This window comes from Cotesia glomerata, linkage group LG9 (genome assembly GCF_020080835.1).
Source record: "Cotesia glomerata isolate CgM1 linkage group LG9, MPM_Cglom_v2.3, whole genome shotgun sequence".
NCBI lineage: Eukaryota > Metazoa > Arthropoda > Insecta > Hymenoptera > Braconidae > Cotesia > Cotesia glomerata.
The window spans coordinates 12,696,934-12,709,136 of record NC_058166.1 but is presented as its reverse complement, the minus strand read 5'-3'; positions in this window follow the sequence as shown (position 1 = coordinate 12,709,136).

Below are 12,203 nucleotides of genomic sequence, written 5' to 3'. Positions count from 1 at the left end.
TTTCGCTGTTATAATTTCTTCCAATTGTAAAGCATCTTTGTTCTTTAAAAATTGGGTTCTATATTGTTAACCATCAAATGAGAAGAGATTTAAATTTATTTTCAATTGTTTATTTCGTCGCAATGTTAACTTCATTATGAGTTTAACTTCATTTATAACGTTACACGATTAGAAAAATTCATTTAAAAGAAAGTTTTGACAGAATTTTTGAATTTGATTGTTGAGTTATTTTTCTTGAAAAAAATCATCGACCGAAGCCTTGCAAATACGAGTTAGTAAAATTATCCATTATGTATCAATATTATTCTGAAAAAAAATCTAATCTAAATTCATTACAAATTTGAATGAAAAAAAATTTTTGACAAGTTTTTTAATCTATTCAATTGGATATAGTTCATTTTATTTATTACGGACTCTACATATAAAAATAAAATAAAAAAATTTGTTTATATATTAAAATGTCATGCGCAGTAATTTTTTGTAAATTGAGGACTATGTGTTTTTGTATTGTAAAATTTTAAGATATTTATTAATTTATTATTAACTTCCCGCTACGAAAATCGAAGATTTTCAAAAATCGGGAAGTTATTATTTTCACCCCGTTTTGCAAAAATCGAGTTTTCATCAGATCTCGACGTTTGAAGGTCACAGGAAGCTTCCCTGACTATCCCCGCGAGGTTGTCACGGCGTCTGTATGTATGTATGTGTGTGTGTGTGTGTGTGTGTGTGTGTGTGTGTGTGTGTGTGTGTGTGTGTGTGTGTGTGTGTGTGTGTGTGTGTGTGTAAACCTCTTATAACTTTTGAACGGCTTGACCGATTTCATCGCGGTTGATGCCATTCGAAAAGGCTTGACCAAACTTAGATTTTGAAAACTATTTGGACCGATTCAGATCAATAGATTTTGAGAAATCTTCAAAAAACTGAAAAAAAAAATTTTTTCAAATGTGGTTTTTTTGGAATAACTTTTAAACGGCTTAATAGTTCAATTCCAAAAACTAATCAGCTCTTAACCTCAAAAAACTACGTCGATCGCCACCATTCCGGTCAAAATCGGTTGATTCATTCGAGAGATATCGTGAACGAAAGAAAACCGAAAAAAGTGTTTTTTCGGAATAACTCCAAAATTCCTAGCGCGATCAATTCAAAATTTGAGATTCTTTGTGAGGCTTGAAAAACTGCGTCGAATGTTTCTAACTGCGTAAAAATCGGTTTATTCATTCAAAAGTTATTGTGGTTTAAAAATTCAAAAAGTGTCTTATCAAATCTCTATCAGACTTTTGAGCTCGAAGAGCTTTAAAGGATAGGAAAGCAATCTCTTTGAGCTCGGAGAGCTCAAAATAACCCATAAATTGTATTTTTGAGCTCGAAGAGCTGCTTTTTTTTCAGCAAGCAATTACAGACCTCTTCAACGTGTCATTAACTACAGGAGTCTATCCGGAGAATTGGAAGCTATCACATGTGATTCCTATTCCAAAAAAGGCTTATCCAGTAAACTGTGAAGATTATAAGCCTATATCGCTGTTGCCAAATTTGTCAAAAGCCTTGGAACGGTGTGCTCATGACCAAATTGTTAAATATATCAATGACAATAATTACTTCGATGAATATCAGACAGCATTTCGTGGAGGTTTGGGTACGCAGACTGCCATTGTAAAGTTCTGTGACGATATAAGACAAGCGGTGAATGAGTCAAAGGTTTCAATTGCGATCTCGTTTGACCTTAGCAAGGCCTTTGATTCTGTTAATCACAAAAGATTATTATGTAAATTGTCATCTATGAACATGTCGAATTTAGCCGTTGATTGGATTGGATCTTATTTAGCAAACAAAAAGCAGTCCGTACGCTCTAGCGAAGGTAACTCGTCGTGGGAAGAAATTGTAAGTGGTGTACCTCAGGGAAGTGTGCTTGGTCCGTTATTATTCTCACTATACATCACAGATCTAGCTAAACGTTTAGATTGCCAATACTTATTCTATTCTGATGACTTACTGATATACCTTTCTTGCCATCTTTCTCAAATCAGTGTTTGTGTGAATAAGCTTAACGGTGAAATAATAAAAATCACAGATTGGTGCAGAACTAATCATCTAAAAATGAATCCTTCGAAGACGAAAGCAATTATTTGTGGAAGTAGAGCAAAAATTAGTAGTGATGAGTGCAGACTAGCCGACACAATCTTTGTGGAGGGGTGTGCTATTCCTTATAGTAGCACTGTAAAATATCTTGGGGTGATTATAGATAGTACTCTCTCATGGGAGAATCAAGTAACAAATTTGTGCAATCGCGCTATGAGTATTCTAGCACAGCTAAAAATAAACAATGAAATATTTAGTGAAAGTTTACGTATTAAGCTAGTATCTACTTTAATAATTCCTATCTTTGATTATTGTTGTGCGGCGTATACAAATATGTCAAACAAATTATTATTAAAGATGCAGCGTAAATTGAATTCATGTGTTAGATTTATCTCTAAAGTACCAAAATATGAACATGTTACTCCATATTTCAAAAAGTTAGGTTGGTTAAAGCTTGCAGCGAGAAGAGATTATTTCATTGCTTGTCTGTTTTATAAGGAAATTCGACTAAATTATCGGCAGCTATTCGGCTCAAAACTAGACTTTTTGCCTGTTGCACTGCATAGAGGTGATGTCCGACAAGACTATCTTCGTATACCGCAGGCTAATTGTGTCATGTATAATAATTCATTCTTAATTCATGGCATACGTATCTGGAATGCACTGCCAGCTGAGACTGTGGCTGTAGATAATTTGGTTGAATATATATATATACAGAGTGTCCCAGAAGTAACGGACGCCATTGTAGCATCTGATAAACAAAATAATTCTGAGACGAAAAGTCCTTAGCCATTTTTTAATCAGACGCATAGATAATTAATTATTAATTAAAATAACGTCCTTTTATGCGTTAGAGAGAGAGAGAGCACTAGTGTCAAGTCAAGTGCTTTCCAACGAAGACGCTTGCACGTGTGAATGTGTAAGTAAATATGTGTGACTGCGTTAGCATAGAAACTAGTTAGTCATACAGTTAGTTGTGTCTTTGTTTGGCACATACTTTACTGGACACTGGCGCTCTCTCTCTCTAACAAATAAAGAGACGTTATTTTTAATTAATAATTAATTATCTATGCGGTTAATTGAAAAATGGCTAAGGACTTTTCGTCTCAGAATTATTTTTTTCATCAGATGCTACAATGGCGTCCGTGACTTTTGGGACACCCTGTATATATATAAAGATATGATTGTTGAAATATGTTTTTGTACTTGAATATATTGACTACAGCAAACTAAATGTGTGTAAATGCATAATAGATCGACATAATAGCAAAAATAATTGTCAAGAAGAAGGGGGTAGACCCTTTCTTAATTTTTTTTAAATTTCTCAAAATCTATTGGTCAGAATTGGTCTTAACTATATTCAAAATCTAAGTTTTGTCAAGCTCTTTCGAATAGCACTAACCGCGATGAAATCGGTCAAGCGGTTTAAAAATTATGAGAGGTTTACATACATCCACACACACATACACACATATATACATATATACATTCATACAGACATACAGACACCATCGCGAAAATAGCCAGGGAAGCTTCCTAGGACCTCAAAACGTCGAGATCTGATGAAAACTCGATTTTCGGAAAACGAGGTAAAACCAATAACTTAATGATTTTTGAAAATTTTCAATTTTCTTAGCGGGAAGTCAAAAAATATAATAATACATTGAATAAAAAATGGCAAAATTTTAGAAATAAAATTATCACATCTTTATTTCGATGATATAATGTTTGACAAAACTTTTCAGCGGTAAAAATATTTGCAGCTATGCGCTTTCTATCAGAATTTGTAGGTCTAACAATACACAGAAGAAAAAAATTAACTTGAATCAAGAGAAAAATTCTTAAACCAAGAAAGTAATTTTGAAAAGTTTGATTGTCTCAAATCAAGATGAAAAATTCTTGAAGCAAGTAAAATTTACTTAAACTGAGAAAAATTTCTTAGTTTAAGAATTATTCTACTCAAATCGAGAAGATGAAGTTCTTCAAAATTATTTACTTGATTCAAGTAAATTTTTTTTTCTGTATACTTATAATTTTTCACGATAAATATTCATGTCTCTAATTGTTAAATTATGTGAGTACAAAATTTTTATTTTACAAAAACTTCAAGGATAAGCTTCAAAAATTTATTTTTCTAGTGTATATAAATTATATCTAAATCGAATAATTAAAAATTTTTGAATCTAACGAAAAAAGTCGTTGATTTGACATGGAATGACCCATATGTTCTTACTCAAGTAAATAAGATTCGTCACACACAGTAATGTATACTTATCGAGAGAAGGCATATGCGTAAAAAAACTGAAATGTCAATAAATCAGATGCGCCTTTTCCAAATTTACGATTTAGTTATATCGTAAAAAAATGTTTTGATTAAACACATTGATCAATGTATACATGTATACATGTACAAATAAAATGTGTTTGATGAGTATACGTACAGCCGGTTTTCCACATCAGCCAGCAATCGTTAATCGCGCAATAGGTACTACCAACACTGAAATATAGGAAGTTACGTATCCTGCACGAACGGTCCATACATAGGTGTAAATAAATCTATATACAACTGATTGCAGTAGTATCGATGAAACTCACCAGTAAGTACGACAACAAAACAACTAAACCACAAATAAAATCGACAGCGACCAAGAAGACGATAGTTAATCGATAAATTTTTCCCGACCTTGCATGGCAATATAATTCGTATGTTTTATTTTTATTCTCATCATTTACCTTATCCTCATCATAGGATTTCCTGGATTAATTATTGATGCTCGTACTTTTTCAATGAAAATATCATTAATACCTAATTATTAATATGATATCCAAAAAGAAAAACTTAAGACAAGTAGTTGTAATTAAAAGCAGTCTTCACTCTAGATGATTAGTTGATTAGAGAGATTGTTTAGTTACCGTAATCTTAGTGCCATACTATAGTGTAACGAATATCTTAATTGTGTATTAACGCATAAGAGTGTAAGATAACACGGCTCTGTTTTATTGTATTAAATTACACATGAAATTTATTATACTCGTTCAAATGGTATAATAAACATTCTCATACAAAGATCGTCATCAGAGATTATAAGCAGGTATAGTTTTAACTCAATTAATTGAGAGTTAATATAAATAACAGTTGTACCGAATTACCACACTAGTCTCTCCAACAGGTTATGGGCCTAGTGCTCCAACTTTTAAAAAGTTTCAAAAATCCAAAAGTGCACGATTCATAATGCTCATTCAATTATGGAATAATAATAAAATGAAAAATGTTAAAAAAAAAAAAACAAAACTATAAAGCAGGTGATATAGGATGATAATGCGGAGGTGACCCTAGTGAGATAAATGTACACAATATATACAGATATAAAGTCTTCTAATTTTTTATTTTATTAATTGCAATTAAACTAGACTGTTACATAGTCATTTGCGATAGGGAACCTATAATCCCTAGTAGAAATGATCAATTTTTCACTCGATTAAATCTAGGATCTGGCTAGTGATCATATCTAGTAACTGGCCAGCAATCAAATCCAATAACTGGCTAGCGAAACTAGGTAAAAACTAGAAATTGCGCCACCTACAACTAAATCGTAAACATTGGTCACACCGATATTCTATTTATACTAGTGTGTGTATGTTTATTTTTTCACTTTAACCTGTAAGTTGAGGTATCTTTAGTAAATATTAGGAAACAGTGTAAATAATTAAAAAAAATTTTGAAAACGGTTGACCCTAAAGGCCATCCCTGCTACTTACCGCCAATTCTATACCTAAACGCTTGAAATTGCACTTATGACGTTTCTGAGCTCTTCGAGCTCAAAAATACTATTTGTTTGTTATTTTGAGCTCTCCGAGCTCAGAAAAATAGCTTTTGTATGCTTTTGAGCTCTTCGAGCTCAAAAGTTTGATAGAAGTTTAATAAAACAGTATTTTTTGAATTTTCAAACTGCAATAATTTCTAAATGAATGAATCGACTTTCATGCGGTTGGCAGAATTCCACGCAGTTTTTTAGAATCTATGATGTACTTTTAAACACAAACTGATTGAACTGAAAATCTTAGAGAAATTAAAAAAATTCACTTTTTCCGAATTTTTTCGACAACGATAACTCACGAACCAATCAACCAATTTCCACGTTCTTGGTGGCGATTGACGTGATTTTTTGAGCTCTAATAATTATTTTATTTTGTCAAAAACGATCCAAAAAGAAATCTCGGTTATGTGAAAAAAACACTTTTTTCGAAATTTTTCGTTTTTGATAACTCTCGAACGAATCAACCGATTTTGATAGGACTGGTGGTAATCGACGTGGTTTTTCAAGCTCAAGAGTTGATTAGTTTTTGAAATTGATCGGTAAAGCCGTTTAGAAGTTATTCCAAAAAAACGATTTTTTGAAAATTTTATTTTTGAGATTTCTCAAAATCTAGCAAACCGAATCGATTCAAATTTTCACGAAATTTAATGGCAAGAATACTCTTTGGATCGCCACCTATTTCGATCCGATCGGCCGAGCCGTTCAAAAGTTATAAGAGGTTTACACACACACACACACACACACACACACACACACACACACACACACACACACACACACACACGCACGCACACACATTGATGCCCGACTCAACTTCAAGCAGCAAGTGGAACACGTCTGTACGAAAGCGTCAGTAGTGAGAGCTAGTCTCGCACGATTGATGCCGAACGTCGGAGGCCCAAAGCAGAGCAGGAGGCTACTATTGTCATCAGTAGTCACATCGGTGCTCACCTACGGAATATCAATTTGGGCTGACGCACTAGAGGTGCAAGATTCATGGAGAAAAGCTGGACCAATATATCGTATGAGTGCCCTACGAGTTGCAAGCGCCTTTCGAACAATATCAGAGGAAGCAGTGTGTGTCATTTCCGGAACTTTGCCGCTCAGAGTCCTAGCTGAGGAAAGACGGAACCTTTACCAACGAAAGAGGACAACCACACAAAGTGCCGAGGAACTCAGAGCTGAAGAACGGCAGAACAGCATCGCACAATGGCAATCGCAGTGAGACGCCGCGACAACAGGGAGATGGACACACCGTCTCATACCGAAGATCGACGTTTGGCTAAATCGAAGTCATGGCGAGGTCAATTACTATCTGACGCAGTTGTTGTCCCTGCATCTTCCCGCTAATCCCTGCAACTTCCCGCTAATTCCATACCTGGATGCTTAAAATTGCACTTATGACGTTTTTGAGCGCTCTTCGAGCTCAAAAATACAGTTTATGTGTTGTTTTGAGCTCTCCGAGCTCAAACAGATATCATTTCTATGCTTTTGAGCTCTTCGAGCTCAGAAGTCTAATAAAAGTTTGATAAAACACTATTTTTTGAGTTTTCAAACCGCAATAACGTTTGAATGAATGAACCGATTTTTACGCGGTTGGCGGTATTCGACGCAGTATTTTAAGCCATTTAAAAATTTTAAGTTTAAATTGATCAAACTAGAAATTTCGGAGTAATTCCGAAAAAACACTTTTTTGGATTTTCTTTCCTGCATGATATCTCGAATGAATCAACCGATTTTGACCGGATTAGCGGTGATCGACGTGGTTTTTCAAGGTTAAGAGCTGATTAGTTTTTGGAGTTGATCAATAAAGCCGTTCGAAAGTTATTCCAAAAAAATCACTTTTAAAAAAATTTTTTTTTACAGTTTTTTTTAGATTTCTCGAAATCTATCGGTCCGAATCGGTCCAAATTATATCCAAAATTTAAGTTTGGACAAGCCCTTTCGAATAGCGCCAACTGCGATAAAATCGGTTAAACCGTTCTAAAGTTATAGGTTTACATACTTAGATACACACACACACACACACACACACACACACACACACACACACACACACACACACACACACACACACACACATTTGTCAGCAGCTGCTTAGCTCGAAGAGGTTTTTCTTGGAAAGTATTGAACATCTACACAGCCAGTGACCATAGTGCAATACTATGGGAAATATCAACTGGCCAGAATCTATCAAGAGTCAACAGGAACGCCAGCGCGATTGGGTGGAAAGTTAAATCTCTCGACCTCACTGCTTTGGTAGTAGCCCTAGAGTGCGATCCGATCATCGTAGAAACTGCTGAAGAGAAGACCAAGGACCTAATGAGAAGAATCACCCAGGCTTGCGACGCCAGTATGTCTCGGAAACGTGGCATGAATTCAAGACCTTCGGTGCACTAGTGAAACGATCACATTAGCATTCTACGTTCAGAGTGTCTTAAGAAAAGAAGAAAGTCTCAGCGTGGCTACAGACGACCTAACTCCGCAGAGCTGTTGGCAGAGTATAAAAAGGCCCGTTGAGAACTAAACAGAGCCATTAAAGAAAGCAAAAGACGCTGCTGGAAGGAACTGGTCGCAGAAGTAGAGAAAGATCCATGGGGCAGACCGTATAAGGTGGTTATGACCCACCTAAAATGCCAGCCAATGCCATCACCTACGTGTCCACAGCTCCTAGAGAAGACTGTTACTGCGTTGTTTCCTAAACAGCCGGTATTCACCTACAAGTTGGAGCAGCTCAACCCTGAAGACATCCCAACTATCACGTTGGACGAGTTGATAGAGGCAGGCAATCGATTAGGGAATAATAAGGCGTCGGGATTGGACGGAATCCGTAATATTGCCCTGAAATCAATCCTTAGGGCAGCATCGGCATTATTCCTGGACGTTTACGATACATGCCTGAAGGAAGGGACTTTTCCCCAGAAGTGGAAACAGCAACGGCTAGTGCTACTTCCGAAGGGTAAAAAGCCGCCGGAAGAACCGTCATCCTACCGACCACTCTGCATGTTAGACACGGCCGGCAAAATATTCGAGCGCATAATTCATCAGAGAATAGAGGCTGTAGTCGATCCACTCCTGGCAGAGAACCAGTTTGGTTTCTGAAAAGGACGGTCAACTCTGGATGCGATCAAATTGGTTGTTGATACAGCCGAGGATGCAATCGCCGGAACGAGATGGAAGGGTGGAAAGAAGAAATACTGCTTGGTGGCTGCTTTGGACATCAAGAATGCCTTCAACTCCGCTAACTGGGACTGCGTTATGCGGGCTCTAGAAGAAAAAAACGTACCAGGATACCTTCGCAGAATGGTAGCGAGCTATTTCACGAATAGGGTTCTGAAATATGACACGAAGAACGGTACGGAAGAGTACGAAATCTCCGGAGGAGTGCCACAGGGATCAGTTTTAGGTCCTCTGCTATGGAACATCATGTATGATGGCCTCCTGAGAATAGCATTGCCTATATACGGGAGTCAAACTTGTAGCATATGCGGATGACGTAGCTGTCGTGATCGTCGCAAAGTACCTCGAAGAGATAGAAATGGCATTTGACATTACATTCAGACAAGTCAATTTGTGGATGGACATGGTGAACTTGCAACTAGCCAAGCATAAAACCGAGGCAGTGCTCATCACCAGTAGAAAAACGGTAGAAACTATCAAGTTGAGAGTCGGAGAACAAGAAATTACATCACAACCATTTATCCGTTATCTGGGAGTGATGCTGGATGCCCGACTCAACTTCAAGCAGCAGGTGGAACACGTCAGTGCCAAAGCGTCAGTAGTGAGGGCTAGTCTCGCACGGCTGATGCCTAACATCGGAGGCCCAATGCAGAGCAGGAGGCTACTATTGTCATCAGTAGTCACATCAGTGCTCACTTACGGAATATCCATTTGGGCTGATGCACTGGAAACCCAAGAATCATGGAGAAAAGCTGGACCAATATACCGACAGAGTGCCCTACGAGTAGCTAGTGCCTTCCGCACTATATCAGAAGAAGCAGTGTGCGTCATTGCCGGAACCCTACCTCTTAGAGTTCTAGCAGAGGAAAGACGAGCCCTTTACCAACGAAAAAGGTCAACTGCACTGAGCCCTGAAGAACTTAGAATTGAAGAACGGCAGAACAGCATAGGCCGATGGCAACTACAATGGGATGCTGCAGAGAAGGGTAGATGGACGCACCGCCTCATACCTCGGATCGACATTTGGCTTAACCGGAATCACGGCGAGGTCAATTACTATCTTACGCAGATGTTGTCGGGACACAGGTGTTTTCGAGAGTATCTACACCGCTTTAAGCACGATGACTCTTCGGAGTGCCCGTCCTGCCCAGGAGTTGCTGAAGATGCGGAGTACGTCTTCTTTGTATGTCCTCGTTTCGATCCACAGCGTGAAGAGTTGGAGAGGATCCTGAACCAGAGAATGCAACCAGATTCACTAGTGGAAGCAATGTTGTCATCAGAAGCTGCCTGGAACGCTACCAACACGGTTGCAACAGAAGTCCTCAAAGACTTGCGTTCCACCGAAAGAAGAAGAGCAAATATCAGAAGATAGAAGGAAGGTAGTTAACACCTTAGCCACCAGAAGGAAGAACAGTAGCTAGTTCCTCCCCTCACGAAGTAATGCCTGACAGTGGTTCCCATGAGGGATTAGAGGAAAGAAGAAAAGGGGTTTAGAGTTTAGTGAGTAGGGGCATTAGCGTTGAGTTTTAATATGACGCTGCGTCGAGTCTTCACATATCCAGGCAAAACAACTATGCCTGGATTCCGCAAAAAGGATTCCCCCCTCTGAAAAAAAAAAAAAAAAAAGAACAACAACAACACACACACACACATATACATACAGACACCGTGACACTCTTGCGGGGATAGTCAGAGAAGCTTCCTATGACCTTCAAACATCGAGATCTGATGAAAACTCGATTTTTGCAAAACGGGGTAAAACCAATAACTTCCCGATTTTTGGAAATCTTAGATTTTCTTAGCCGGAAGTTAAAAATTTTGATTTAATTAATGGATTTTTTCACAAGTTATAATGCTTGCGGATTTAATACTAGACGGACAGGAAAATTTTGTAAACTATTTAGATGTTTTTTTCCATTTCTATTGCACTAAATCAATTTTTGAAAAGTATAGAATTAATTTTCTTTAAATTATCTTCCCAGTAGTATGCAAAATATCTTAATTCCGTGATTTAATAAGGGTATAACAATAAAAAGTTGCTAAAATAAGGTGAGGAAAAATTTTCGGTCGTAAAGCACTCTCTTCTATGCTTTGAATCATGAGTGGTGCAAAAAATAAAAAATCGATATTTTACGAACAATTTGTTTGTACGGAACGAAAATTGTCGAGATTGTACTCATAATTTTTTTTCGTTCAAACTATACATCGATTATTGTAGAATATCACCCAAAGATGGCGTGATAGTATACTTCTACTTAAATATACGGTTTCTCAAATAAAGTCGGTCTATTAAAAAAAATTTTTTTTATAATTTTTTGGAGTATGATAACGCAAGACATACTTCACTATGTTTTCTTTTACAATAAAAATTTTTGTCGTTGAAGTTACAAGTAAAAACCGATATTCATAAATAAAGTCGTAAAAACTTTTTATAAGCCAATAAAATCTCCATATATATATATATATATATATATATATATATATATATATATATGCAAATGTTATTTATGTGAACATTGAATTAACGAGCGTTAACATTTTTATTACTTATTATTGAGGGATTGTTTGACCCTACTGTCAATAAGTAATAACTCTTATTTATTTGCCGGCTAATATTTGCAACCTAGTACCAATACCGCGGACTTTTCAAAGTACCGATAGTACATAAATTAACCATACAAATTGTTGTACAGTTACATTTAATATTAAGTAATCAAACTTTCAATCGTCTATGTTTATAAGATTACTTAAATGTGTTAGTTGCATTTAAGTTATAGTTTTTATTGAGACTTTTTTCTGTTTTTTATTTACTGGCGCGTGATTTTGTATTGAATCAACAAATTTATAAACGATCATTAACAGTTTAATTTATCATTTTTTTATAGTAATTGTTATTAATATTTACTGAAGTGTAACTATTTTAATTGATTATCGGTAATTATAGATTGCGTAGAAAGAAATAATAAAACTTTTATACGACTTAATGAATATGAATCGTAATGAATTTGATATCAGATTAATTATTTTCAAGAAAAACAGGAAAATTTATAGTTTAATGAATTAAAAATTTTCTTCGGGTTTTTTAGTATCTGATGCAATATGGTGCAATAAGGTTATTGACGTTAACTT